This window comes from Aedes aegypti, chromosome 3 (genome assembly GCF_002204515.2).
Source record: "Aedes aegypti strain LVP_AGWG chromosome 3, AaegL5.0 Primary Assembly, whole genome shotgun sequence".
Taxonomy (NCBI): Eukaryota; Metazoa; Arthropoda; class Insecta; order Diptera; family Culicidae; genus Aedes; species Aedes aegypti.
The window spans coordinates 21,630,984-21,656,483 of NC_035109.1; the positions used below are offsets into that span (position 1 = coordinate 21,630,984).

At 40.2% G+C, this 25,500-nt stretch overlaps 1 protein-coding gene across 3 annotated transcripts in view; it reads right to left on the reverse strand.

The window, feature by feature from the left end:
- LOC5575110 (cationic amino acid transporter 3) overlaps positions 1 to 23,692 on the reverse strand; it is a 173,231-nt gene extending 149,539 nt beyond the window's left edge. For 2 of the 3 annotated variants that reach the window (XM_021851004.1, XM_021851003.1), the window contains exons 1-2: positions 23,613 to 23,692; positions 22,702 to 23,396 (exon numbers count right to left, since the gene is read on the reverse strand). The gene's annotated coding sequence lies outside the window, so the exon portion shown is untranslated. The remainder of the gene's footprint in view (positions 1 to 22,701; positions 23,397 to 23,612) is intronic. The other variant, XM_001661782.2, reaches the window with a different exon arrangement.
- Positions 23,693 to 25,500: the final 1,808 nt, after the last annotated feature.

The window sequence follows — 25,500 nt, forward strand, 5'->3', positions numbered from 1 at the left end:
ATGTTGGAAAATTATTTTTTTTTATTTTACGATCAAGCCTTCAGTACCAAACACTGTTGAATGCTTTTTCTATATCTAGATAAGCAAGGCCAGTAGAATAGCCTTCAGATTTGTTGGAATGAATCAAATTTGTTACACGTAAAAGTTGATGAGTGGTTGATGGCGGAATCCAAACTGTTCATTGGCAAAAATTGAATTTTCGTTGATGTGGGCCATCATTCTGTTCAAAATGACTTTTTCAAAATGTTTACTGATGAAGGAAAGCAAACTGATTGGACGATAGCTAGAAGCTTCTGCAGGATTTGTGTCTTGTTCTTAGATTGGTACAACCCTAGCATTTTTTCATTTGTCAGGAAAATATGCTAATTGAAAACATTTGTTAAAAATATCAACTAAGAATGATAACCTACTTTCGGGAATTTTCTTGATGAGGATGTAAAAAATTCCATCATCGCCAGGAGCTTTCATATTTTTGAATTTTTAAATAATAGTACTCATTTCTTCCAAATCAGTATCCTAGGAATTTTCCAAAACGTTCTCTTGATTGAGAATATTTTCGAAGTCTATTTTGAAGAACTTGATTTTCTATTGGACTAGTAAGTCCTTAATTAAAATTGTGCGCGCTTTCAAACTGCATAGCAAGTTTTTGAGCTTTTTCGCAATTAGTTAGTAGTAATTTATTATTTTCTTCCAATGCCGGTATTGGCTTCTGAGGTTTTTTTTTTTCAAAATTTTAGATAATTTCCAAAAGGGCTTAGAGTCAAGGTACAAATGAGAAATTTAATTTCAAAAGTTTTTGTTTCTCAATTGAGAAAAACGTTCCTTGATTTCTTCCTGCAAATACTGCCATATAATTTTCATAGCAGTATCGCGAGTGCGTTGAAATTGCCTTCTCCTCACTTTTTTTTAAGACGGTTTATCATCATAGTCTATAATCACGTATTCAAATTTTACTTCACATTTTGGAACTGCAATGCTCCTGGCTTCAACAATGGAATTCGTTAAAGTTTCAAGAGTATTGTTTATATCATGTTTTGTTCGAAAGAAATGTAAACAGATTAGAGACAATTTATGTTCCATATATATACCAGTCGGCTTGATAGCTATCATCATTATACACAACCAGTACCATACATGTTTTGATTTATTTTTGTTCTCTTGAATTAATTAATTTAACTTTTTAGTAGTTGTTTTGATAATATGTGATAGTGATTCATATTTAAAAACTATGTCACGAAAATCTATTCATTGGTTATTTAATTAATGTAGTCAATCGTGTATTCAATCAGATTAACAACAACTTATTTATTCTGTTATATTTTTTCCAATTTTTATGTTGTACCATGCCCACACAGTTACGAATCACCCACAGTGACGGATCACTTTGGCGTTCAACATCGAATAACTTGCCTAAAACATAAACGTTGACGTAAAACATATTTTTCCCATGTTATACTATTTGTCTTCTACCATTTTTAATGTTAAGCACAACATTCAACCGCTAAATAACGGTGTATTTGACAAATGTTTAGTTGGTACCACACAGCTAACATTATATGGTCGTTTTCTGCAAAAAGTGCCGTCAGCATTCATAAGCTCCCACAGGTGGTAAAATTCAAATGTTATAGCATAAAACATGCTTGTTCGCTTCGATTCAGTATGAATTCATCATTGGAAAACATTTTTCTTGATTGTTGATTCTAAATACCAAATATTAGCACTTTTAACTAGTGATCCATAATATGGACCAGGAAATGATTGTTTACCACGGTTATGGATCACATCCAAAGAATGTAGATTTCTGCCATTTTAAGCATTGGATTCGACATTTTTAGACAAAAGCACTAAAGATAAAACTAATAAAACATCAAGGTTTGTCAATTTCGTTTTTTAGCAGACAAAAATGGGTGGAAAACTTGGTATGGAGCGAAAACAGTTCATGTCTCAGTTATTACAATGCAGTATCACAAAAAAGGGCATTTTACCCTTGTTTCCAGCACTAATACTGCTATTTTTTGCAGTAATATGTGACACATTGTTAACTTTCGCCAAATCAAGCAAAATAGATGCATTGAGTTGAAAATCTCTTGATTTTGCGCACTGATCCGTAATATGTCACAATTTGATCCATAATATGGTTTTCAGAAACCGATACAATTTTTAATTTTTATGCAATCCTATGTAAATATTACATTCAAAACAGTTTACTATATGAAGATGCAATTTGAAACGATTCAATTTGTGCTTTTAAATTACGTTTACCATGTAGTTTTATTGAATTTTATTCGCACGCCATCGAGAAGCAGTCTTCCTGCTTGATGAGAAATGATTTTAACAAACTTGCTACATTCTACAGAGTCGCCTTTACAGGCCTCTGTTGATGCGAATGGGACATGGAAAAGGAGAAGAAACCGAATAAAGCAGCCGTGCGCGCTCTCTCTCTGGTCGCAGACAGCATGCTGCTGCCGAAGCACAAAATCAATGAAAACACGGAGCGCATTGAAACTCTTTCGAAACCTCTCCCAATATGCCATACCATTTTTACCTCTTCTCTTCTCTTTTCGCCAACACTTCACTTCACTTCTCTTCTCTTTCGGTATGCCATCGGCCTTAAGGTCGAAGGATCAAACACAACTCTGAATGCTTAAAAAAAAATCGCTACAGAAACTCGCTCGCTTGCTCGACCATACAACAAATGTCGAAAATTTTCAAGGCATTGAATTTTAAATATTTACCCAATATAGTTTCATTTGGATGCTCAATTGTCATAGTTTAGCTTCGAAATAAAAAAAGTTTGCTCAATCAAATAAATCAAATCTTCTTAGATAATAATTGAGGGCTCCAAATGCAAAGGGGTGTAAACAAGGGTGTAAGTGACATATTGGTCAGTTTTGAGTTAAGTATTCCGACAAAAATTAACTGTTTCCTAGCTTTCACATAGTATTTTTATGTATGATTCGTAGAAGTTTGGCTTGTTTTTTGGTTCTTATACAATTTGCATCGGTACAAACATTGCTGAAAAAACTTCAAACTCGGTTTTCGTAAAAGCACACACTCAGTTAAGCTCGGTTATTTTTCATTTTTTTGCCGAACGGTCAGAGACTGAATTTTAATTGATATGTCAGCAAAAAATCAAGTTTGTTCGTATCAGCACCTTTGAGTGCCATCAATCGTCACATTTGCTGATATGTCAGCAAACGAACTTTAACCGAGATTTGCATAACTTTCTGATTTAAGGGTGCATATTTTTGTAATCTACACCCCTTTGCTTAGGGGTAGAAGATATACACCATATTAAAATTTTAAAAATAATATCAAAATTAATGATAGATTGACCAACATAAGTCGCACTTCACAATTTTTGTAAGAGTTATAGGGTCAATTGAGGAGTGTCAAAAATCAAGGTTTCAAACAGAGTGATGATGAGAAACAGGTGTTCCACGCAACAATTTTACTTCAAAAATTGCTCCACGAATTAAGAGGGCTGAAACCCCTGATCTATAGCAAACGAGTTCGTGGGAGGTTTCATCGACGGCCGCTCAAAAACGGACCAGACTTTTCCGTGCGTAAAATCCTCCAGAAATGACGTGAGTACCAGTCCGCATAGAAAAATACATTTTGGCTTACATTGAAAACAGTACAATTCTTTTAACTGGTATGGTTACTGTATCTCAAACCGCCACTTATATGTTGCACAATATAAAGCAAAAAGCTTTAGACTATGAAAAACGGTTTCACCAACTCATGTCAAATAGTGACAGTATGCCGTAATACTTAAATACTGGAAGAAATGGTGGAAATATAACGCCACATTTTGTCAAATTGTTTGATAGTTGACATTTTTGCTTCCTAACACATTGATTGACATTTTACTATATATTTTCAGGGATTGAATCCTGAGAAAATTGAGAGAATCTCTCACGTATCGCTCTCTGTAACTATCATAACATGCTGCACATTATGAGAGACTGTTTATCGTATACTGCTACAAGTTTGATCAGATTGGGGGGATAGTAGTGCATGATAAAACCACTCTAAACATGCTCCAAGCCTGGGGGACACTGTTGTTATTGGAAGTTTGTGGATTGTTTATCGTGCCAGTAAAGAAAAACACCTATCCCCAACGGTAAACAAGCGAGAAAAATTGATTTTATCATCGCTCTCTCGTTGGGGTTCTCGCTCGCTGCTTCCATTTATCAGACTTGTTACACCTTGCGATACAATGACGATCGTGGACCGCAACAGATGGGATGTTTTTCTTTGCTTGCTTTGATCGTGCTTCATTCTCAAATGAGAGCGAATTCTGCAACGCCTGTATATTTTACATATAATCACAGACAAAATCATATGGTATGAATACAACAAAACAATAAAGCAAAGCGTTGAAATACAATTAGGCAAAATAAAACAATAGTTCTACATACAGTGGTAATTTTTATTTCACAGTTATTGTTAAACTGTTTTTGAACTGTTCGCATTATAGTGGATTGGGAGAAAAATGGGTAGTATATTGACCAATTGGCAAATTGTAAGTCGAAAAATTTGTTCGGGAAGATCGCCAAATTTGAATGGTTACATAACTTAACCGCCTATTTGCCACATTGTAATTTGTTCAATCAACGTTTGCCAAACTGTAAAAAACAGTTTGTGGTACAGTAGACATATTGTTATTTTTTACGTTGTACAAAATCATTTCAATATTGTCATAAATGATTGTGGATGGTATATGGAACAGTACTAGTATGGTTCGTATTTATGCGGGAGGTCCCTACGCACCACCTGTTCATCGATTTCAAAGCGGCATACAACAGTATTATCCGTGTAGAGCTATGGAAGAGCATGGACGAGAACAGCTTTTCCGGAAAGCTCACAAGATTGTTTAACGCAACGATGGACGGTGTGCAAAACCGCATCAAGATCTTGGGCGAACATTCCAGTCCGTTCGAATCCCACCAGCGACTACGACAAGGTGATGGACTTTCGTGCCTGCTGTTCAACATTGCGCTTCAAGATGTCTTGCGGAGAGCCGGGCTTTAGAGTCGAGTTATGATTTTCACGAGATCAGTTCAATTTATGTGCTTCGCTGATGACATTATTGGGAGAAAATTCGAAACGGTGACAGATTTGTTCACCCGTCTGAAACGCGAAGCAACAAATGTCGGACTGCTGATGAATGCTCCTACAACAAAGTAAATGCTAGTAGGCGGAACTGAGCACGACAGGTCCCACCTGGGAAGCAGTAGTGTTACAATAGACGGAGACTTTCGAGGTAGTTGACGAGTTCGTCTACTACGGATTCTTACTGACGGCTGACAACAACGTTAGTCGTGGAATAAGTAGGCGCATCATCTGAGGAAGTCGTGTATACTATGAATTCCAGAAGAAAATGCGTTCATGGATGATTCACTCCCGCACCAGAAACATGATGTATAAACGCTCATAAGACCGGTTCTTCATTGGCGTGCGGGAGAATGGTGTGTGGCGGCGAAGGATGCACCACGAGCTTGTCCAACTCTACGGCGAACTCAGTATCCAGAAAGTGGCCAAACCTGAAAGGTTACGCTGGATAGAGCATGTTGCAAGAATGACAAACAACAGCCCTGTAAAGATGGTGTTCGCTTCGAATCCGATCGGAAGAAGAAAGCGTTGGGCACAGCGAGTTAGCTGAACTGACCAGGTGCACCTGGAGAACATGGGTTGCAATCGAGGATAAAGAGAGAGAGAGAGCCGGCCATGAACCCAGTGAATTTTCGATTTTGTTGGCGAGGTTTTATCATGTTAATGTTTTATCATGTAGAACAAAATACATAGATAAACGAGTTCATGAGACCCTAGAAAACTCCTGTAAAATTGCAAGGGTTGCATCACCAATTACTCCAATTTGGTAGTATTGTGCAGGTTGACATTGGGCCATAATCTGCCTTAGGACCAACATTTTTACAGCAAACTTATACCAGAATAATCAGAACAATGTACCAAGCTTAGAGAGTTCGTTATAAATAGTCATTATATGGTCATAATTAGATCAGTTTTTCATCGAAAAGGGCGGTCAAAGTCGCCCCCTAAGCCTAATGTCATTCCGCACAACGTTATATTTTTTTATTTATTTATTGCCTTATTTTATTTGAAGTGATTCCATACAATGTGTATATGCTTTAAGTTCCTATGACATGTTGCCCGTCACATGAGTCTTCTATACAGAGCAATCATTAGCTCTTCATCCTCGTAGCTTGAAACAACCACATCTTGTGCTCAAACAACCATATACCTACCTACAAAAAGCTCCGATTGGTAGTGCTTTTTCAGTAGAATGAAGACAAAATTATGCGCTTACGTTTCGGAGCGACAACGGCTTCCGGGGACAGGAAATTTTCCACATGTGGCATGCAATGCCGGTGGATGGATAGGTTTTCCGGAATGAGTTGAACTTGTTGTAGGAGAGAATAGTCCAAAACGAATCAGCGATTGAACAATTATCATTTTAATAATCGATCAACCATATTTTTTATAACGTTCATATGAATCCAATCATTTTGAAGTCTTCTCATTCTTCTTTTGCTTTCTGGCGTTACGTTCCAACTGGAACAGTGGTGTTATGTGTTCTCATGAGCACTTCCACAGTTATCAACTGAGAGCTTTTTTGCCAATTGACCAGTTTTGCATGTGTATATTGTGTAGCAAGAACGAAGATACTCTATGCCCTGGGAATTTCCTTCATCGACCTGCGGGATTCGAACCAACGACCCTTAGTGTGGTCTTGTTGAATATCTGCTTTTTTTACCGCTACGCCTAATTGGCTCCCATATTTTTTGAAGCCATCTTAGTTTTAAAGAAATTCGAAAACCGCAAAATAAAAATCGTGCTATTTATTCTGATTTATTGTGGTTATAATAACCTCTTTAAGTTTGACTTTTTAGTACAGTTCATAACATGGTACCTAAAGAGTTATTTAGAGAGAAATTGTCGTATTGGAACATTCTCCCCTATCCAATCTAGGAAAAAGCCGGAAACGGGGAACCGAAAACGAATGCATTCTAATGGCGACCCAGAGCGGTGCAATCAAATTTGATGCTAAGCTTATCATATCGGTACATCATCGCCGGTGCTGAGTGATGAATGCTATCGATGGAGAGATGGCAATTTGAAAGCACGCACTCCATTTGACAGGCGATGACTTCCCTTGCGTTTTGTCGAAGAATGATCGGGTTTTACAGTGTTGGGAACATTATGAGCAACCTGCAATTTCACTTTACGAAATGGGAATCTTACTGAAATATGTAAACTGCTGTACTCAAACGAAGCAATTTTCTCAACTCGATTTATGTAATAAACCCCTAACACTAAAAATCATGACATTAGTTTGACCAAATTGCGCAATCAAGTACCATCCAACAATCCCCGATTCCGTGTCTTCTATTGAAACTAATAAATTTTCGTCAAAAAATCCTGTTACGTTTCTTCCTTTTCCCATCCAGCACCTAAACAGATGGTCGCCGTGATCTTCCCCAAACTCCCATGGATAATAAAAGCATATTTTGAAACATCACGTGTGCGCCAAAAGCACGTCTCTCGGTATGCCCTAAGAGACATCAGACGCACTAAAGCCTGCCATAAATTAGTACCAATATGGTCCGTCCCAACAGACAGAATGATTATTTGTGGACCGGCTGGCATAAAATCCCAAAACCGGCCGGCACGACATGCATCATCAGCAGAAGTTGAGATGAGTTTCATTCGTGATATGAGTACCTACCTACAGAGGGGCCCTCTCGGGTCATCCATCGTTCAATTTATGGGTGCGTTATGGGAATGAATGTTTTGTCATTAGAATTTTATTTCTCAACATAACGGTTAAAAATAGACGCTTGCTCGTTGTTGCTATATAGCTTTCAGATGATGTTTAATTTTATGAGACCTTTCCTTAGCCTAGTGATAAAGTACACGACTACCGAGCAAAACCATGTTAAAGCTGTATGGGTTCAATTCCCGGGCAACTTTTCAGTGCTACGTTTTTCTAGGATCCAATTTTGATCCTTGTTTGGACCCGTTAGCGGAAGCTAGCGGTGATAATCTTTCTTAGACATTGTCTTCGGAAAAAAAAACCTCTCGAAGATCACGTCTTCTTTCATTTATTCACTAAATATGGTTGTAACTACAAACAAAAGGAAGGGTGAATCTCTGGATTCACAACTTCCTTCCAAAAAAGTGGTTTTGAAACTGTCATTGAACGTGGCAAAAATGGGATTAAAGACGTTTCTCCGAAATGCGCGCTTTCTTCCAAGGGTGAAATGGATAATGCTGATAATTGCATCGAAATGAGCAATCAGTTCGATGCTCTAGATAAATTTTCCGAACAAGCAGTCTCTAGTCCAGGCTCTTTGATTCAAGTGAGGAAGCAAAGAGTGCCGCCTATCGTGGTCAGTTGTTCCGAATTTGTGGGATTTAGGCAGGGGATCTTGAACTCCATTAGGGGAATCAAGGTTTCCTTCCAAATCGCAAAGAAAGGAGACTGTCGCGTTTTGCCGGAAACTCTTAAAGATCGCGAACTTCGTCTCAAACATCTTGAAGAGAAGAAGCACAATTTTTTTACTTATGACGACAAAACTGAACATTTGTTCAAAGTCGTCTTGAAAGGTCTCTCAAGTGACTATAAGTCACCTAAAGAGATCAAAAATGCAATAAATAAAATCTCAAGAATATTATTTAGTTTTAAAGTGAACTTTAAAAGAACTAAAAAATATTAAAGCTTTAGAAAAAGCAAAACTTATGTTCGATGTCCGTGTGACATGGGAACATTTCCAGGAAGGAGGAAATTACCAGAACCCTCTCTCAGTGCCGTCGGTGCTAAAAGTGGGGTCATGGTACAAAAAAATTGTCGCATGGATGCTAAATGCATGATTTGCGGCGGTTCTTCTCACGCCAAGGACTTCCAGTGAAGGAAGATATTTTTTTATTTTTGCTTTATTATAGAGACTTTCAGCCCTGAGCTGGTTCGTCTCTGTAAGAAAGATATTGATAAGTTCATATGCGCCAATTGCAAGGGCAATCATAAGTCCAATTTTTGGGTTTGCCCTTCGCGCAAAAGAGTCGTCGGAGCTCGTGCCAGGCAGATGAAAGATAAAATCCGTTACGATAACGGTCGTTTCCGGAATTTACTTGGTAGAGTATCTAACAATACTCATTTTTCAGTTAACGATCGCTTGATTAGGAATCATACCCATCGGGAAGATCATAATCATGCTCATTTACAAATTAATTTTAATCCGTCGGGTAGCCGTTCGAATCTTTCAATTTCGGACCCACGGAAAATCCTTTGCCGATATCGTAGCAGGTAATTTAAACTCCTCCCCTATTTGTACTATGAGTATCCATTCTACTTGTTTCAAATAAAAAAAAAACCATGCCACCACAGGTAACATTTACTCCGTCACTAACGGAAAATCATGAAATGAACCCACTTCAAGTGATATGTCCTGGTTTAAATTTTCTAACTAAACAATTGAATCTAATGATTGAAGCAATGTTCAAAGCCTCCACTGAAGCAGTCCAAGTAGGTGTAAAATTTACTAATGAAATTGTTATTGGATTACGTTTTTCTAATGGATCCAAATAATAATTTAAATATTTTAAATTGGAATGCTCGTTCTCTGAATGGTAAAGAGGACGAGCTGTTTTATTTTCTTACAGCTATTAACGTGCATATAGCAGTTAATACTGAAACGTATTTAAAACCTGGATCCAAACTCAAAAGAGATCCTAACTTTTTTGTTTATCGTAATGATCGACTTGATGGAGCATGTGGAGGAGTTGCAATCATCATTCATAGGCGTATAAAACATCAACTGTTTTCGTCATTTGAAACTAAAGTTTTTGAAACGTAGATGTTTCAGTTGAAACACAACTTGGTAAATATACTTTCATAGCTGCCTATTTGCCTTTTCAATGCTTTGGACAGCAAGTTAATTTGCTCCAAACCGACATGCGAAAATTGACTCGCAATAAGTCAAATTTTTTTGTCAATGGTGACTTTAATGCCAAACATCAGTCATGGAATAATTCTCAAATTAATTCCAAAACCCTGATAGAACTACATGTTTTTCCTCTTCTAGAAATCCATCTACGATTGATTTGGTCTTAACCGACTCTAGTCATCTTTGTAGCCAACTGATTACTCACGAATGCTGATTTTGATTCTGATCATGTCCCTGTTACATTTCAAATATCCCAAGAAGCGATTCTCAATTAAATCAGCTCCACTTTCAATTATTTTCGAGCCGACTGGAATTTATATGAAACATATATTGACATATATTGATGTTAACATTTCGTTACAAACAAAACTTGATATTGACAATGCTCTTGAAACTTCAACAAATTCCATTGTTGAAGCCAGGAGCATTGTAATTCCAAAACGTAAAGTAAAATTTGAATCCTTGATTATAGACGATGATCTTAAACTCTTGATCCGCCTTAAAAACGTGAGGAGAAGGCAATTTCAACGCACTCGCGATCCTGCTATGAAAATTATATGGCAGTATTTGCAGAAAGAAATCAAGAAACGTTTTGCACAATTAAGAAACAAAAATTTTGAAAATAAAATTTCTCAATTGGACCCTGGCTCTAAACCCTTTTGGAAATTATCTAAAATTTTGAAAAAACCTCAGAAGCCAATACCAGCATTGAAAGAGGAAAACAAATTATTACTAACAAATTGCGAAAAAGCTCAAAAACTTACTATGCAGTTTGAAAGCGCGCACAATTTTAATTTAGGACTTACTAGTCCAATTGAAAATCAAATTACTTAGGACTTCGAAAATTTTCTCAATCAAGAGAACGTTTTCGAAAAATCCTGGGAGACTGATTTGCAAGAAGTGAGAACTATTATTAAAAAATTAAAAAATATGAATGCTCCTGGTGATGATGGAATTTTCTACATCCTCATCAAGAATCTTCCAGAAAGAAGCTTATCATTTTTAGTTGATATATTTAACAAATGTTTTCAATTAGCATATTTTCCTGACAAATGGGAAAATGCTAAGGTTATTCCAATTTTAAAACCACACAAAAATCCGGTAGAAACTTCTAGCTATCGTCCAATCAGTTTGCTTTCCTGCATCAGTAAACTTTTTGAAAAGGTCGTTTTGAACAGAATGAAAATTCAAGTTTTGCCAATGAACATTTCGGATTCCGCCATTCGACCACTCATCAACTTTTACGTGTAACAAATTTGATCCCTTCCAACACATCTGAAAGCTATTCTACTAGTCTTGCTCTTCTAGACATAGAAAAAGCATTCGACAGTGTTTGGCATGAAGGTTCAATCGTAAAATTAAAAAACTTTAATTTTCCAACAAACATTGTTAGAATAATTCAAAGTTATCTGTCAAATCGTACACTTCAGGTTAATTATCAGAGCTCCAGATCTGAAAGACTTCCTGTAAGAGCTGGTGTTCCCCAAGGCAGCATTTTGGGACCAACATTATCCAATAATTTCACATCTGACTAGCCTGAGCTACCTCAGGGGTGTCAAAAATCCTTGTTTGCGGATGACACAGGTCTATCCGCCAATAGACGAAGTCTCCGTGTCATCTGTTGTCGATTGCAAAAAAGTTTGGATATTTTTTCTTCATACTTGCAAACATGGAAAATTTCTCCAAATGCTTCCAAAACTCAACTTATGATATCCCCCTATAAACCAAAAGCTCTTTATTTGAAACCTTCAAGTAGACATGCTGTTACGATGAGAGGGGTTCCAATATATTGCTCAGATGAAGTTAAGTATCTAGGGATGATGCTTGATTTTGAACTTTCAAAAATCATATTGAGGGCATTAAGCCAAATGTAACAAATATATAAAATGTCTGAGTCCACTTATTAACAGAAAATGTAAAATTATGTAACTGATTTCAGTTGCATTATGACTATTACGACACTGCATAATTCAGTGCAGTAAAGTATGGCGTTTTATGACAGATTGGCGTGATAAAAAACTGCCTATTACGATGAAAAATTGCAAAAAAAAAACTATTTTTCTCTGTTTTAAAATTTACTTAAATCTTCAAGACCAAAAGATAAATTATTCAAATACGCCTTTTGAGGTTTCCTTGTCTACCGCATCTAAATCCACAAATGATTGAAAATTCCATGAATTACCATGATTAAAATAGGTATCATGATATCTATACCTATAAATATTAACTCTCAAACCCCCAACGTCTGACTTTTCATTAAAAATGAACTTTAAAAAATCATAACTTGGTCAATTATTAATCAATTTTGGATCTTTTTGTCTCAAACAAACCGCATACTCCTCAAGATTTATTGTGTTCCGGAAGAAATGGGATTGGCCACTTGATTCCGGAGTTATTCCGGATACAAATGGGGTATATTCGTTCCGGAAGTGATAGTTCCCTTAGATTTTTCAAGATTAGAGGTAAGAAAATTATTCATTGTGTACTTTCTATAAGTAAAAAGCTGCCAGAAGGTCGAATGACATTGGTTCTCATTGATTCTGGCCATTTCGGATACCCGGTCACCTGGCACCGGTTTCTGAATGTACCCAGAGAGGACATTTTCTGAAACTCAAAGAATACTACCGTGCAACGGCTCAAAATTCCTGATTTTTTATCCGCAACATCATAGATATAATGCCAAAGACCAATATGAGGTTCTGGCCACATCCGGATACCCCGGAATCGTTTCCGGTGGGGCCTCAGTGGGACACTTTTGTAATCTTACTCACTCATATCGTGCGACGACTCAAAATTTCTGATTTTTATCCGGAACATCATAGATATTATGCCAAAGACCCATATGAGGTTCTGGCCACATCCGGATACCCCGGAATCGGTTCCGGTGGGGCCTCAGTGGGACACTTTTGTAATCTTACTCACTTATATCGTGCGACGGTTTGAAATTCCTGATTTTTTATCCGGAACATCATAGATATAATGCCAGAGACCAATATGAGGTTCTGGCCACATCCGGATACCCCGGAATCGGTTCCGGTGGGGCCTCAGTGGGACACTTTTGTAATCTTACTCACTCATATCGTGCGACGGTTTGAAATTCCTGATTTTTTATCCGGAACATCATAGATATAATGCCAAAGACCAATATGAGGTTCTGGCCACATCCGGATATGCCGGAATCGGTTCCGGTGGGGCCTCAGTGGGACACTTTTGTAATCTTACTCACTCATATCGTGCGACGGCTCAAAATTCCTGATTTTTTTATCCGGAACATCATAGATATAATGCCAAAGACCAATATGAGGTTCTGGCCACATCCGGATACCCCGGAATCGGTTCCGGTGGGGCCTCAGTGGGACACTTTTGTAATCTTACTCACTCATATCGTGCGACGGTTTGAAATTCCTGATTTTTTATCCGGAACATCATAGATATAATGCCAAAGACCAATATGAGGTTCTGGCCACATCCGGATATGCCGGAATCGGTTCCGGTGGGGCCTCAGTGGGACACTTTTGTAATCTTACTCAATCATATCGTGCGACGACTCAAAATTCCTGATTCTTTATCCCTAACATCATAGATATAATTCCAAAGACCAATATGAGGTTCTGGCCACAGCCGGATACCACGAAATCGGTTCCGACAGGACCTCAGTGGCACACTTTTGTAAATCTTCTCCTTCATATCGTGCGACGGCTCAAAATTCATGATTTTTATGCTGCACATCATAGCTATTATGGCATGGATCAATATAATATTCTGGTAACATGCGATTACTCCAGAATTGTTCTGAAAAGACTCATATGCACTCTGTGTAATCTTCGTTGAATCCATTGAGATAGCTTTGGATCCATATCGATACGTCCATGAGACATTTCTGGCTAACCGTATTTGTCAACATAAAAAACACGATAAAAAACCGTGTTTTTATTTTATTTCTTTTATCGCGGATTTAAATGTTGTTTTAGCGATTCGATTATCGAGTCCGACCTGTATTTGAATCTACAGACATATTAAGATTAGTATGTTTTTCATTATACAATGCAACTAAACTATCTATTGGTACTACAGATCGGACTCGAGTATCGATTGTTTTTCACTCCGGATAATCGAATCCTCCGGATAATCGAATCAATAAAAAAAAAGTTGAAATCTGCGAATACAGAACTCAAATATTTTTCATTCGTTATTATATTTATATGATGCAGTGGCGTAGCAAAATATTATTTCTAGGAACATTTGGGGGTCTTGAGAAGAAAAAACATTTTTTGAACGTACACAAAAAAAAACTTTTTCACACCCCCTTTTCTTACGTACGTCCAAAACTGCTAAACCATTCATATTGTATAGTGCAATACTAAATTATTTCAAATTTATGCACATGTACTGAAAAACAAGAATATCAAATATCGTACTCCGGATAATCGAGTCTAAAATTCCGGATAATCGAGTCCGACTTGTACTGAAATTTATATACAAAAAAAAATACATCATGGGTTAGTCCCCGATCTTGGTTATCTTAATGTTTCTTTGTGTATTTTTTTTTCAAAATAGTTAAATTCAATCCGTGTTTATAAATACAAAAGTATGATTAAAACAACTGTTTGATTTTGACACGGTTCGATATTGGTAACATGATTTTTTTCTGGAATTCTGCCAAAATCAAACGGCACTATACCTTATCAAAATTTATAGAGTCCCTTTCATATACGTTGTTGAAAAAATTAAATATTTAAAGAAAATTCTAAGACATGTTCGCTACAATTTTTTTTGACTATTTCATCCTATATGTATATCCTTTATGACAACATGTTGTTTTTGGAATTCGTTCTCAATGCTAAATACATTCTTATACAATTTATTGTTAGCCTTGATGCAATCGACTAGAGAAAAGTATAATTTTATTTTTAGAATATCAGTTAATCTTGTGGCAGAAGTGCTCCAAATTTAAATAATAAAGAAATTTGAAAATGTCTTTGGAAGTCATATGATGAAATTCTATATCATTTGTTGAGCTTTGATGCTGGTTCATAAACTACATCATTTTATTAATTTGTATTCGTCCTTAAAATGATGCCATTTTTTTACACCTTGTATCCCTTATTATAGTTGCTAACGACAGTATTGAAATTAGTTGCCAAGCTCTTCCGTGAGCTCCTCCCAACCAAATTCACCTAGCATCAATTTCTCCAGACTACCAAGTTCCTTCCAACACTGTTGACCAGTTCCTTAGATGAGTCAGCATTCGCATCACGCTGAATTTGTTCAACGCGTATTGACCTTCAAATCTATATTAGATTTTCGTCCATGCTAACTCCAGGCTATATCTCCAAGAAGACGTTCTGCTTCCGCGTCCAGGCTCTGTGTCTTAGTCCAGGTTCTGTTTCCTTCGAACCAGCCTCAGCATTTCGCTAAGATTTCAAGTATCTAGTCAGAACCTTTATATTGATTTATGGAGTGATGCTGTTGGATAAACAATTCGGAGTATCCGTATGTAACCAGAACCTCATATTGGTCCACGGCAATATAGCTATGATGTTCATGTTGACAATTCATAAATTTTGAGCCTTCGCACGATATGAGTGATGATGATATGAGGATTACAAAAGTGTCCTACTGAGACCCTCCCGGAACCGATTCCGGCATATCCGGATGTGGCCAGAACCTCATATTGATCTTTGGCATTATATCTATGATGTTAAGGATAAAAAATCATGAATTTTGAGCCATCGCACGATATGAGTGAGTAGGGTTACGAAAGTGTCCCACTGAGGCCCTCCCGGATCCAATTCCGGCGTATCCGGATGGGGCCAGAACCTCATATTGGTCTTTGACATTATATTTATGATGTTGCGGATAAAAAATCAGGAATTTTGAGCCGTCGCATGATATGAGTGAGTAAGATTACAAAAGTGTCCCACTGAGCCCCACCGGAACCGATTTCGGGGTATCCGGATGTGGCCAGAACCTCATATTGGTCTTTGGCATTATATCTATGATGCTAGGGATAAAAAAATCATGAATTTAAAGCCGTCGCACGATATGAGTGAGTAGGATTACGAAAGTGTCCTACTGAGGCCCTCCCGGATCCAATTCCGGCGTATCCGGATGTGGCCAGAACCTCATATTGGTCTTTGGCATTATGTCTATGATGTTCCGGATAATTTTGAGCCGTCGCACGATATGAGTGAGTAAGATTACAAAAGTGTCCCACTGAGGCCCCACCGGAACCGATTCCGGGGTATCCGGATGTGGCCAGAACCTCATATTGGTCTTTGGCATTATATCTATGATGTTAAGGGTAAAAAATCAGGAATTTTGAGCCGTCGCACGATATGTGTGAGTAGGATTACGAAAGTGTCCTACTGAGGCCCTCCCGGATCCAATTCCGGCGTATCCGGATGTGGCCAGAACCTCATATTGGTCTTTGGCATTATATTTATGATGTTGCGGATAAAAAATTATGAATTTTGAGCCGTCGCACGATATGAGTGAGTAAGATTACAAAAGTGTCCCACTGAGGCCCCACCGGAACCGATTCCGGGGTATCCAGATGGGGCCAGAACCTCATATTGGTCTTTGGCATTATATCTATGATGTTCCGGATAAAAAATTATGAATTTTGAGCCGTCGCACGATATGAGTGAGTAAGATTACAAAAGTGTCCCACTGAGGCCCTCCCGGATCCAATTCCGGCGTATCCGGATGTGGCCAGAACCTCATATTGGTCTTTGGCATTATATCTATGATGTTCCGGATAAAAAATCATGAATTTCGAGCCGTCGCACGATATGAGTGAGTAAGGTTACAAAAGTGTCCTACTGAGGCCCTCCCGGATCCAATTCCGGGGTATCCGGACGTGGCCAGAACCTCATATTTGTTAGAATACAATTTCCTACCCCTCTCCTTAATACCACACTGGCGAACCCCCCTTGATACGCTCCTGACATTAACCATGTGTTGTTTACTTTTTTCATTACACAACTGTACTTGAGTGAAATAAAACGTTTATCTTTTCTTTGTATTAATCGCGGTGTTACGTTTTATTCCGGTAGAAAAAAACCCGATTGCCTAATAGGTTATAGGCCCAGTGCTATGCGGAACGTGAAATCCGGGTGTGAATTGTTGTGAAAACGATGGAGAAAGAAGATTTTGTGCGGGTGCCTTTGTTTGACGGCAGCAACTATCCGGCATGGAAGTACCGGATGCAGGTGGTGCTAGAAGAGCACGATTTAATCGACTGCATCGAGCGGGAAATGGCCGAGATGGACGAGCTGGAAGTCAAACCGGAAGACAACGATGCTGCTCAGCGGGCGAAGGCAAAAGAGGCTGAGAAGCGGAAGAAGCAGGAGAGGCGCTGCAAATCTTTGTTGATCTCCAGGATTCACGACAGCCAGCTGGAATACGTGCAAGATCACCAGACACCGAAAGCAATTTGGTTGGCTCTCCAACGGGTGTTCGAGCGGAAGAGTGTGGCCAGCCGGCTGCATTTAAAACGGAAGATGCTTACGTTGCGCCACGAAGGTGGATCCCTAAGTGAGCATTTCCTGATCTTTGATAAGATTGTCCGGGAATACAAAAGTACCGGTGCGCAGCTGGATGATCTCGATGTGGTTTGCCATCTCCTCTTGACGTTGGGGTCGTCTTTTGCGACTGTCGTAACAGCTTTGGAAACCATGCCGGAGGATACCTTGACGCTGGAATTTGTCAAGTGCAGATTGCTTGACGAGGAAATCAAGCAGCAAGGTGGAGGTGTGAAGGCCAGCTCGGAGCCGGCAGCGTTTGCTGGTTCAAGTGGAAAGCAACGGCAGCGGCAGCAGCAGCAGAAGAAAAAGTGGAAGTGTTTTGGATGCCAACAAAAGGGCCACAAAATAAGTGAGTGTCCGGAGAAGAATAAGAAGAAGAACAAAGATTCGAAGAAAAGCAGTGCGTATTTCGGAGAAGATGGGGGTGGTGTGTGCTTTTTGAGTGGGCAATCTTTGCCAAACAAGCAGCAGGTGGCATGGGTCGTTGACTCCGGATCGTCGGAGCATTTGACAAACGATCGTGCGCTGTTCCACCAGCTTACTCCGATGCAGGACCCGATGACGATTGCTGTGGCCAAAGAAGGCGAATCTATTGTTGCGAAACATCAAGGTGAGGTGAGACTGTTCTCCGTCGTTCATGGTAAGTCAATCCCAGTTTGCCTTAAGAATGTACTTTACATACCTGACGCTCGAGTGAATCTGCTTTCGGTGCGGAAAATGGAAATGGCAGGGTTAAAAGTGACATTTGCGGATGGGAAAGTGGTAGTTTTGCGCGGATCAGAGGTAGTTGCGGTTGGTGAACGACGGGGCAAACTATATGAACTGAACTTTTCCAAAAGTGACTGCGCAAATGATTCGTCCTTCTATTCGTGTGGCCGGGTGCCAAAAGAACTGGAAACATGGCACAGGCGTTTTGGCCATCTGAGTGCGAGTGGATTGGAGCAGCTTGTGCGAAACGAGATGGTGGTTGGGTTAAAAGCAAATGTTCGGAAGGGTAGCGAAGAGATTATCTGTGAGTCTTGTGTTGCTGGGAAGCAGACCCGGCGGCCGTTCATTACTGGTGAGGGTAGGCAGTCAAGGAGAGTATTGGAGCTTATCCACTCTGATGTCTGTGGTCCCGTTACTCCGGTGGGCGTCGGCGGCGAGAAGTATTTCGTTACTTTTATCGACGACTGGAGTCGATTCACAGTTGTGTTTTTGATTAGCTCAAAGGACCAAGTTCTCGGTGCGTTCCGAAACTATGTTGCGGCGGTGTCTGCAAAGTTTGGCAGCAAGATTTCTCGTTTGCGATGCGACAACGGTGGAGAATTTAAGAACGGCGCTTTCTTGAACTTCTGTAAGCAGAAAGGTATACAGGTCGAGTTCACGGTTCCATACACGCCGGAACAGAACGGGGTCAGTGAGCGCAAAAACCGAACGCTGGTCGAGATGGCGCGTGCCATGTTAGAGGATTCCGAGGCCGACCGAAGATTTTGGGGTGCAGCAATCCAGACAGCAGCTTATTTGACCAACCGTAGCCCTTCGCGGGCGCTCGATCCAAAAGTGACACCGTTCGAGATTTGGGAAGGACGCAAACCGAATGTGGAGAAGTTTCGTGCTTTCGGAGTTGATGTGCACGTTCATATTCCGAAGGAACATCGACAGAAACTTGATGCCAAGTCGTGGAAAGGAGTGTTCGTGGGCTATTCCCCCAACGGGTACAGGATCTGGGATCCAAAGAGGAAGCGCATCGTTGTGGCTCGAGACGTGATTTTCATCGAAGAGAAGGTAGTCGGAGCCAAGCCGCCCGGTCAGCGCACTGGCGGTTGTTCTGATGGTGATGTGTTTCGTGTACCAGTTGGTACGGACGCGACACAGTGCGATGAAAGTGACACGGAAAGCGACGATGGAGGCAGTGATCATAATGGCGTGGCTGAGGAAGATTCGTTTGACAGTTGCGTTGACGACACGATCCGTGAAGAGGGTGAACCGGAGCCGGTGGGACATTCGCGTCCAGTGAGAAATCGTTCAGCGCCAGCGTGGCATGGTGATTACGAATTCGATATGACTGGATTCGCCCTGAATGCGGCGAGCTTCGTCGAGGATTTGCCGTGTTCCATAGCGGAAATGCGGAAACGCAAAGACTGGCCGAAGTGGGAAGTTGCGGTTCGCGAAGAAATGGACGCTTTGAGCCGGAATCATACATGGGATTTGGTGAAGCTTCCGGAGGGACGTGTGCCCATTTCCTGCAAGTGGATTTTTAAGGTGAAGCGTGCTGACGACGGTCGTGGAGATCACTACAAGGCGAGGCTGGTGGCCAGAGGGTTCACCCAGCGACATGGATTCGACTATTCCGAAACGTATTCGCCGACTGCGAAGCTAGATACGTTGCGCACGGTGCTGGCTGTTGCGAATCACGAGCGAATGGTAATCCATCAAATGGATGTTAAAAGTGCGTTCCTGAACGGATCAATAAAGGAGGAAATTTTCATGACCCAGCCAGAAGGATTCAATGCAGGGAACGGGCTCGTGTGTCGGCTGAACAGATCGTTGTACGGCCTCAAGCAGGCGTCGAGGGCGTGGAACGAGAGGTTTCATGTTTTCGCTGAGAAGTTGGGGTTTAGGAGAAGTTCGAGTGACAAGTGCTTATACATACGAGAATCTGGTGGACATAAGCTGTTCCTGATCATATACGTTGATGACGTGCTATTGGTTGGACATCAGCTGAAAGCAATCCAGGTAGTGAAACAGTGCTTATCGAAGGAATTTGAAATGAAGGACATCGGCGAAGTGAACTGTTTCCTGGGCATGAAGATTGAGAGAAAGGTTGAGCAAAGAGTTCTGCGGATCAGTCAACGTGCATTCCTGGAGAGACTACTGCAGCGGTTCAACATGAGTGACTGCAAGCCCGTATCAACACCAATCGAAAACCGTTTACGCCTGCAGCGTGGCGAAGAGTCAAAGCGCACAGATAAGCCATACCGTGAGTTAGTGGGATGTTTGGTTTATGTGACTTTGACAACCCGACCGGACTTGAGTGCGGCTGTGAATTTTTACAGCAAATTTCAGAGCTGCCCGACAGAGGAACATTGGCGGCATCTGAAACGCGTATTACGATACATTCGTGGTACTTTGGATTTGGGACTACAATTCGAAGGCGACGACAATGCTCCGATGATTGAAGCATACTCCGATGCTGACTGGGGCAATGATACCACGGACAGGCGATCGTTGACCGGCTATGTTTTTCGAGTCTACGGATGTACAACAAGCTGGTTAACACGGAAGCAATCGACCGTTTCGCTCTCATCAACCGAGGCAGAGCTAATTGCGTTGTGTGTGGCAGTGTGTCATGGTACTTGGGTAATGCGTTTGTTAGAAGATCTTGGTATCAAACCGGATGGTCCAGTAGTGTACCATGAGGACAATCAATCGGCCATACGTGTGGTGGAAGAAGAAAGAGATAGTGGCCGGCTAAAGCACATTGACATCAAGTTCTGCTTCGTACGAGATCTCATTCAGCGGGGGCTGATCGTGATGCGATATGTGCCAACGAATCTGCAACCGGCAGATATCATGACTAAGGGGTTACCAGCGAAACTGTTCCTGCAACATCGCACGGCTCTGGGGATGCGAGATTCCGGAAATTGAGCGGGGGTGTTAGAATACAATTTCCTACCCCTCTCCTTAATACCACACTGGCGAACCCCCCTTGATACGCTCCTGACATTAACCATGTGTTGTTTACTTTTTTCATTACACAACTGTACTTGAGTGAAATAAAACGTTTATCTTTTCTTTGTATTAATCGCGGTGTTACGTTTTATTCCGGTAGAAAAAAACCCGATTGCCTAATAATATTGGTCTTTGGCATTATATTTATGATGTTAAGGATAAAAAATCAGGAATTTTGAGCCGTCGCACGGTATGAGTGAGTAATATTACAAAAGTGTCCCACTGAGGCCCCACCGGAACCGATTCCAGGGTATCCAGATGAGGCCAGAACCTCATATTGGTCTTTGGCATTATATCTATGATGTTCCGGATAAAAAATTATGAATTTTGAGCCGTCGCACGATATGAGTGAGTAAGATTACAAAAGTGTCCCACTGAGGCCCCACCGGAATCGATTCCGGGGTATCCGGAAGTGGCCAGAACCTCATATTGGTATTTGGCATTGTATCTATGATATTCCGGATAAAAAATCAGGAATTTTGAGCCGTCGTACGGTAGTATTCTTTGAGTTTCAGAAAATGTCCTCTCTGGGTACATTCAGGTACCGGTGCCAGGTGACCGGGTATCCGAAATGGCCAGAATCAATGAGAACCAATGTCATTCGACCTTCTGGCAGCTTTTTACTTATAGAAAGTACACAATGAATAATTTTCTTACCTCTAATCTTGAAAAATCTAAGGGAACTATCACTTCCGGAACGAATATACCCCATTTGAATCCGAAATAACTCCGGAACCAAGTGGCCAATCCCATTTCTTCCGGAACACAATAAATTCTGAGGAGTATGCGGTTTGTTTGAAACCAAAAGATCCAAAATTGATTCATAATTGGCCAAGTTATGATTTTTTAAAGTTCATTTTTAATGAAAAGTCAGACGTTGGGGGTTTGAGAGTTAATTTCATTCAAATCCAATAGTACTCACATTCTCACTCGACAACACATACACAAGTGCTTACTCCCACACTACCATGGTAACAGAAAGGACTGTTGCGTTGCTGCTGTTGCTACTGTTGCATCAGTCAAAATGGTAGGTAAGGATAACCTATAACAACAACAACAACACCCAACATCGGTGCTATCCGAGAGAACGAAAAAATGACCATAAACCAATTGGGGTAGTAGGAGGGTAGCTTCACACCTCTTTTTCTCATCGAATTCTAGCCTGAATGGGTGGGTGGCTGCTTCAGTTCAAGAGACAATGGCGACAGAAACGATGACGTAATGGCTCATCTCGACGTCGTCGCCATCGTTGTCATCATGTAGAATGCCTAACCCACGCAATGAACCTTTTTTCCTGGTAGACTGGTTGCTTTGATCCCGTGTAGTTTCACCTACTTTTCGATGGGAATTTCACCAGCCGAAAATTGGTGAGCGACTTTTCGAGTTAAATCCAAACTTTTGGAAGGGTATCCCAAAGTAGCAAGTGTATTAAGTTATTTATATTAAAAATTCAACAGCTAACCAACGAGCAAGAACTTTGACATTACCTTCAGGGTCTAGACGTGCTGTTGCGCTTGTTGCGTTAAATCGCCAGATTTGTATCCTTTTTCGTGTCTCTAGCGAGGCAGGTTGGTTTCTGAGGGTTCTCACAAAGCACGTAGTTCTCACACCTCACCAGAACAGAATCATCCAACGCGTGGTGGGGAAAAGTATTCTGGAGTTATTTCTCTTGTTCGCTTCTTCTGGTTCGTCTCACTCTGCACTTGATGAAAATCTATTGGGACTTCACTTGGAAATTTCAGCTTTTCGTTACACCGTCTTCGCTTTATAGACGTTGATTAATATGAACACTCAATCTTTTTATATAGACTTGTGTCGGACGATTTATCAGAGGGAAACACCTTTCAATAATAGATCTTGGAAAACCACTCCTAAACTTTCACACAATTCATCAATAAATCAACAATTTGCTAGATATGATCTCAGCTTCTTTTCACTCTACACAAGGAACCAATTCACTCCTATGGAAAACACCCTTCAAGCCTAAATGTATGCAATTTTTCGAAACAACAACTTTAAGCAGCAAACGGTTTCACTCCGAAACAATCAACACTTTACCACATCAATATATCAACTTTTCATCAACAGGCTAGTGATATTTTTCCATATTTCGATCACATTCAGCAGCAGCAGCACTCCTTCAGAACACTATGAACGGCGCCATTTTCCTCACTGAACTGACCTGAAGAAGAAAATTTTTTGTGAATGGTGTGGTTCTTAGAATCCCCTCCAACACCTCCACCTGGAACCGCTCAATCCCCTCACCAGCCAACATCCCATGAAATCTCTCACCACGCGCTCGCAGCTCCAGAAAGCTCTCTTTCGCTTTGCTGCTAACACCCACCAACCAATCCACTCACTGATGATAGAGGTAACATTAATACCAAAAGTGACTTACCGACTAGTATGTAACTCGACTGGCCTCTCGACGGACAAAACGCGCGACAACTTTCAACGACCATCCGCGGACGAATGCTCCCAACAAATGAGCGCGCGATGGGACGGAAAATTGGACCAAGATCCTTCGGAGAAGGATATTCGACGCTTTGTCGCGCATGGGCGTAGCCAGGATTTTAAATTGAGGTTTCCTAATAATACACGACAACATTTTTTTTTTCTTTAAGGAATAACACAGAATTTCCCCAAGACTTTGTCTTGGTATTTCTGTATAGATTGTTACGGTAATTTTAGTTATTCAATTAGTTCTTCCAGGAGTTTCACGCTCAGTGTATTCTGTAAAATTAATTGCATTGAAGACACAAGACGTGAGTTTATTAGTTTTATACCAACGTTTGCAGAGCCTTTAAGATACTGAACAACTTTGCCGAAGACGCCATCTTTCTAATTAGTCAGGCTCCTGAGATATCCGCTAAACAAAAATGTCATGCTCACTAGCGCCATTTTCTACAAATATGAATGCTGAAAACAATCTTTTAAAATGATAATAAATTTTTGAGCTGTTTAGTGGAATATCTATAAGTAAACGAAAAAATTGAATTTAGTACTATATCATTTAATTCCACCAGAGTTTGTATCTTTTGACAGATACGCGTATTTCGACCTCAACTGTGACGAGAAGTCGAGTCTAGTTCACGACACTGAAGACGGCCTTACAGTTGTGGTCGAAATATGCGTATCTGTCAAAATATACAAACTCTAGTGGAATTAAATGGTATAATACTAAATTCAGTTTTTTCAATTACTTAATATTTCAAAAAACAAAACAATATACTGACTTTCTTAGTAGGTTAATTACTTTCAAATTTAATTTGATTGTTCATCCGTCGGTCAAGGGCGAAGCAACACACCCCCCTGACTACGACCTTGGTGTCGTTCGCTCTCGCTCTCAGCAGGATTTTGTGACATGCTGCCACCCACTGCAACCACCACCATCACCCATCAGAGGTCAGATGAGTCGACTGAGCTGACAGCCCTCTCAGCAACATCCTTTGAGCTCCCCTCCGAAACGGCGACGCGGTCTCACGCAAAAGTGATGTATGAGTCGTGGGTGGTTTGTTGTTTGGGTGTGTGAACCGAGGGAGACAGCGAAAGCTAAGCGGACGCATGGTTGTTTGTTCAGGGTAGGATGAGTAACGCACATACGGGAATAATGGGAGAAAACTCACTCAAGTTACCATGCCCACACAGTTACGGATCACCCACAGTGACGGATCACTTTGGCGTTCAACATCGGATAACTCGCTCAAAACATAAACTTTGACGTAAAACATATTTTTCCCATGTAATACTATTTGTCTTCTACCATTTGTAATGTTAAGCACAACATTCAACCGCTAAATAACGGTGTATTTGACAAATGTTTAGTTGGTACTACACAGCTATCATTATATGGTCGTTTTATGTAAGAAGTGCCGTTAGCATTCATAAGCCCCCACAGTTGGTAAAATTCAAATGTTATAGCATAAAACATGCTCGTTCGCTTCGATTTAATATGAATTCATCTTTGGAAAACATTTTTCTTGATTGTTGATTCTAAATACCGAATATTAGTGATCTAACTAGTGATCCATAATATGGACCAGGAAATGATTGTTTACCACGGTTATGGATCACTTCCGAAGAATGTTGATTTCTACCATTCTAAGCGTTGGAATCGACATTTTCAGACAATAGCACTAAAAATAAAACTCATAAAACAGCAAGGTTTGTAATTTTCATTTTTTAGCAGACAGAAATGGGTGGAAAACTTGGTGTGGAGCGAAAACAGTACATGTCTCAGTTACTACAATGCAGTATCACAAAAAAAAATGGCATTTTACCCTTGT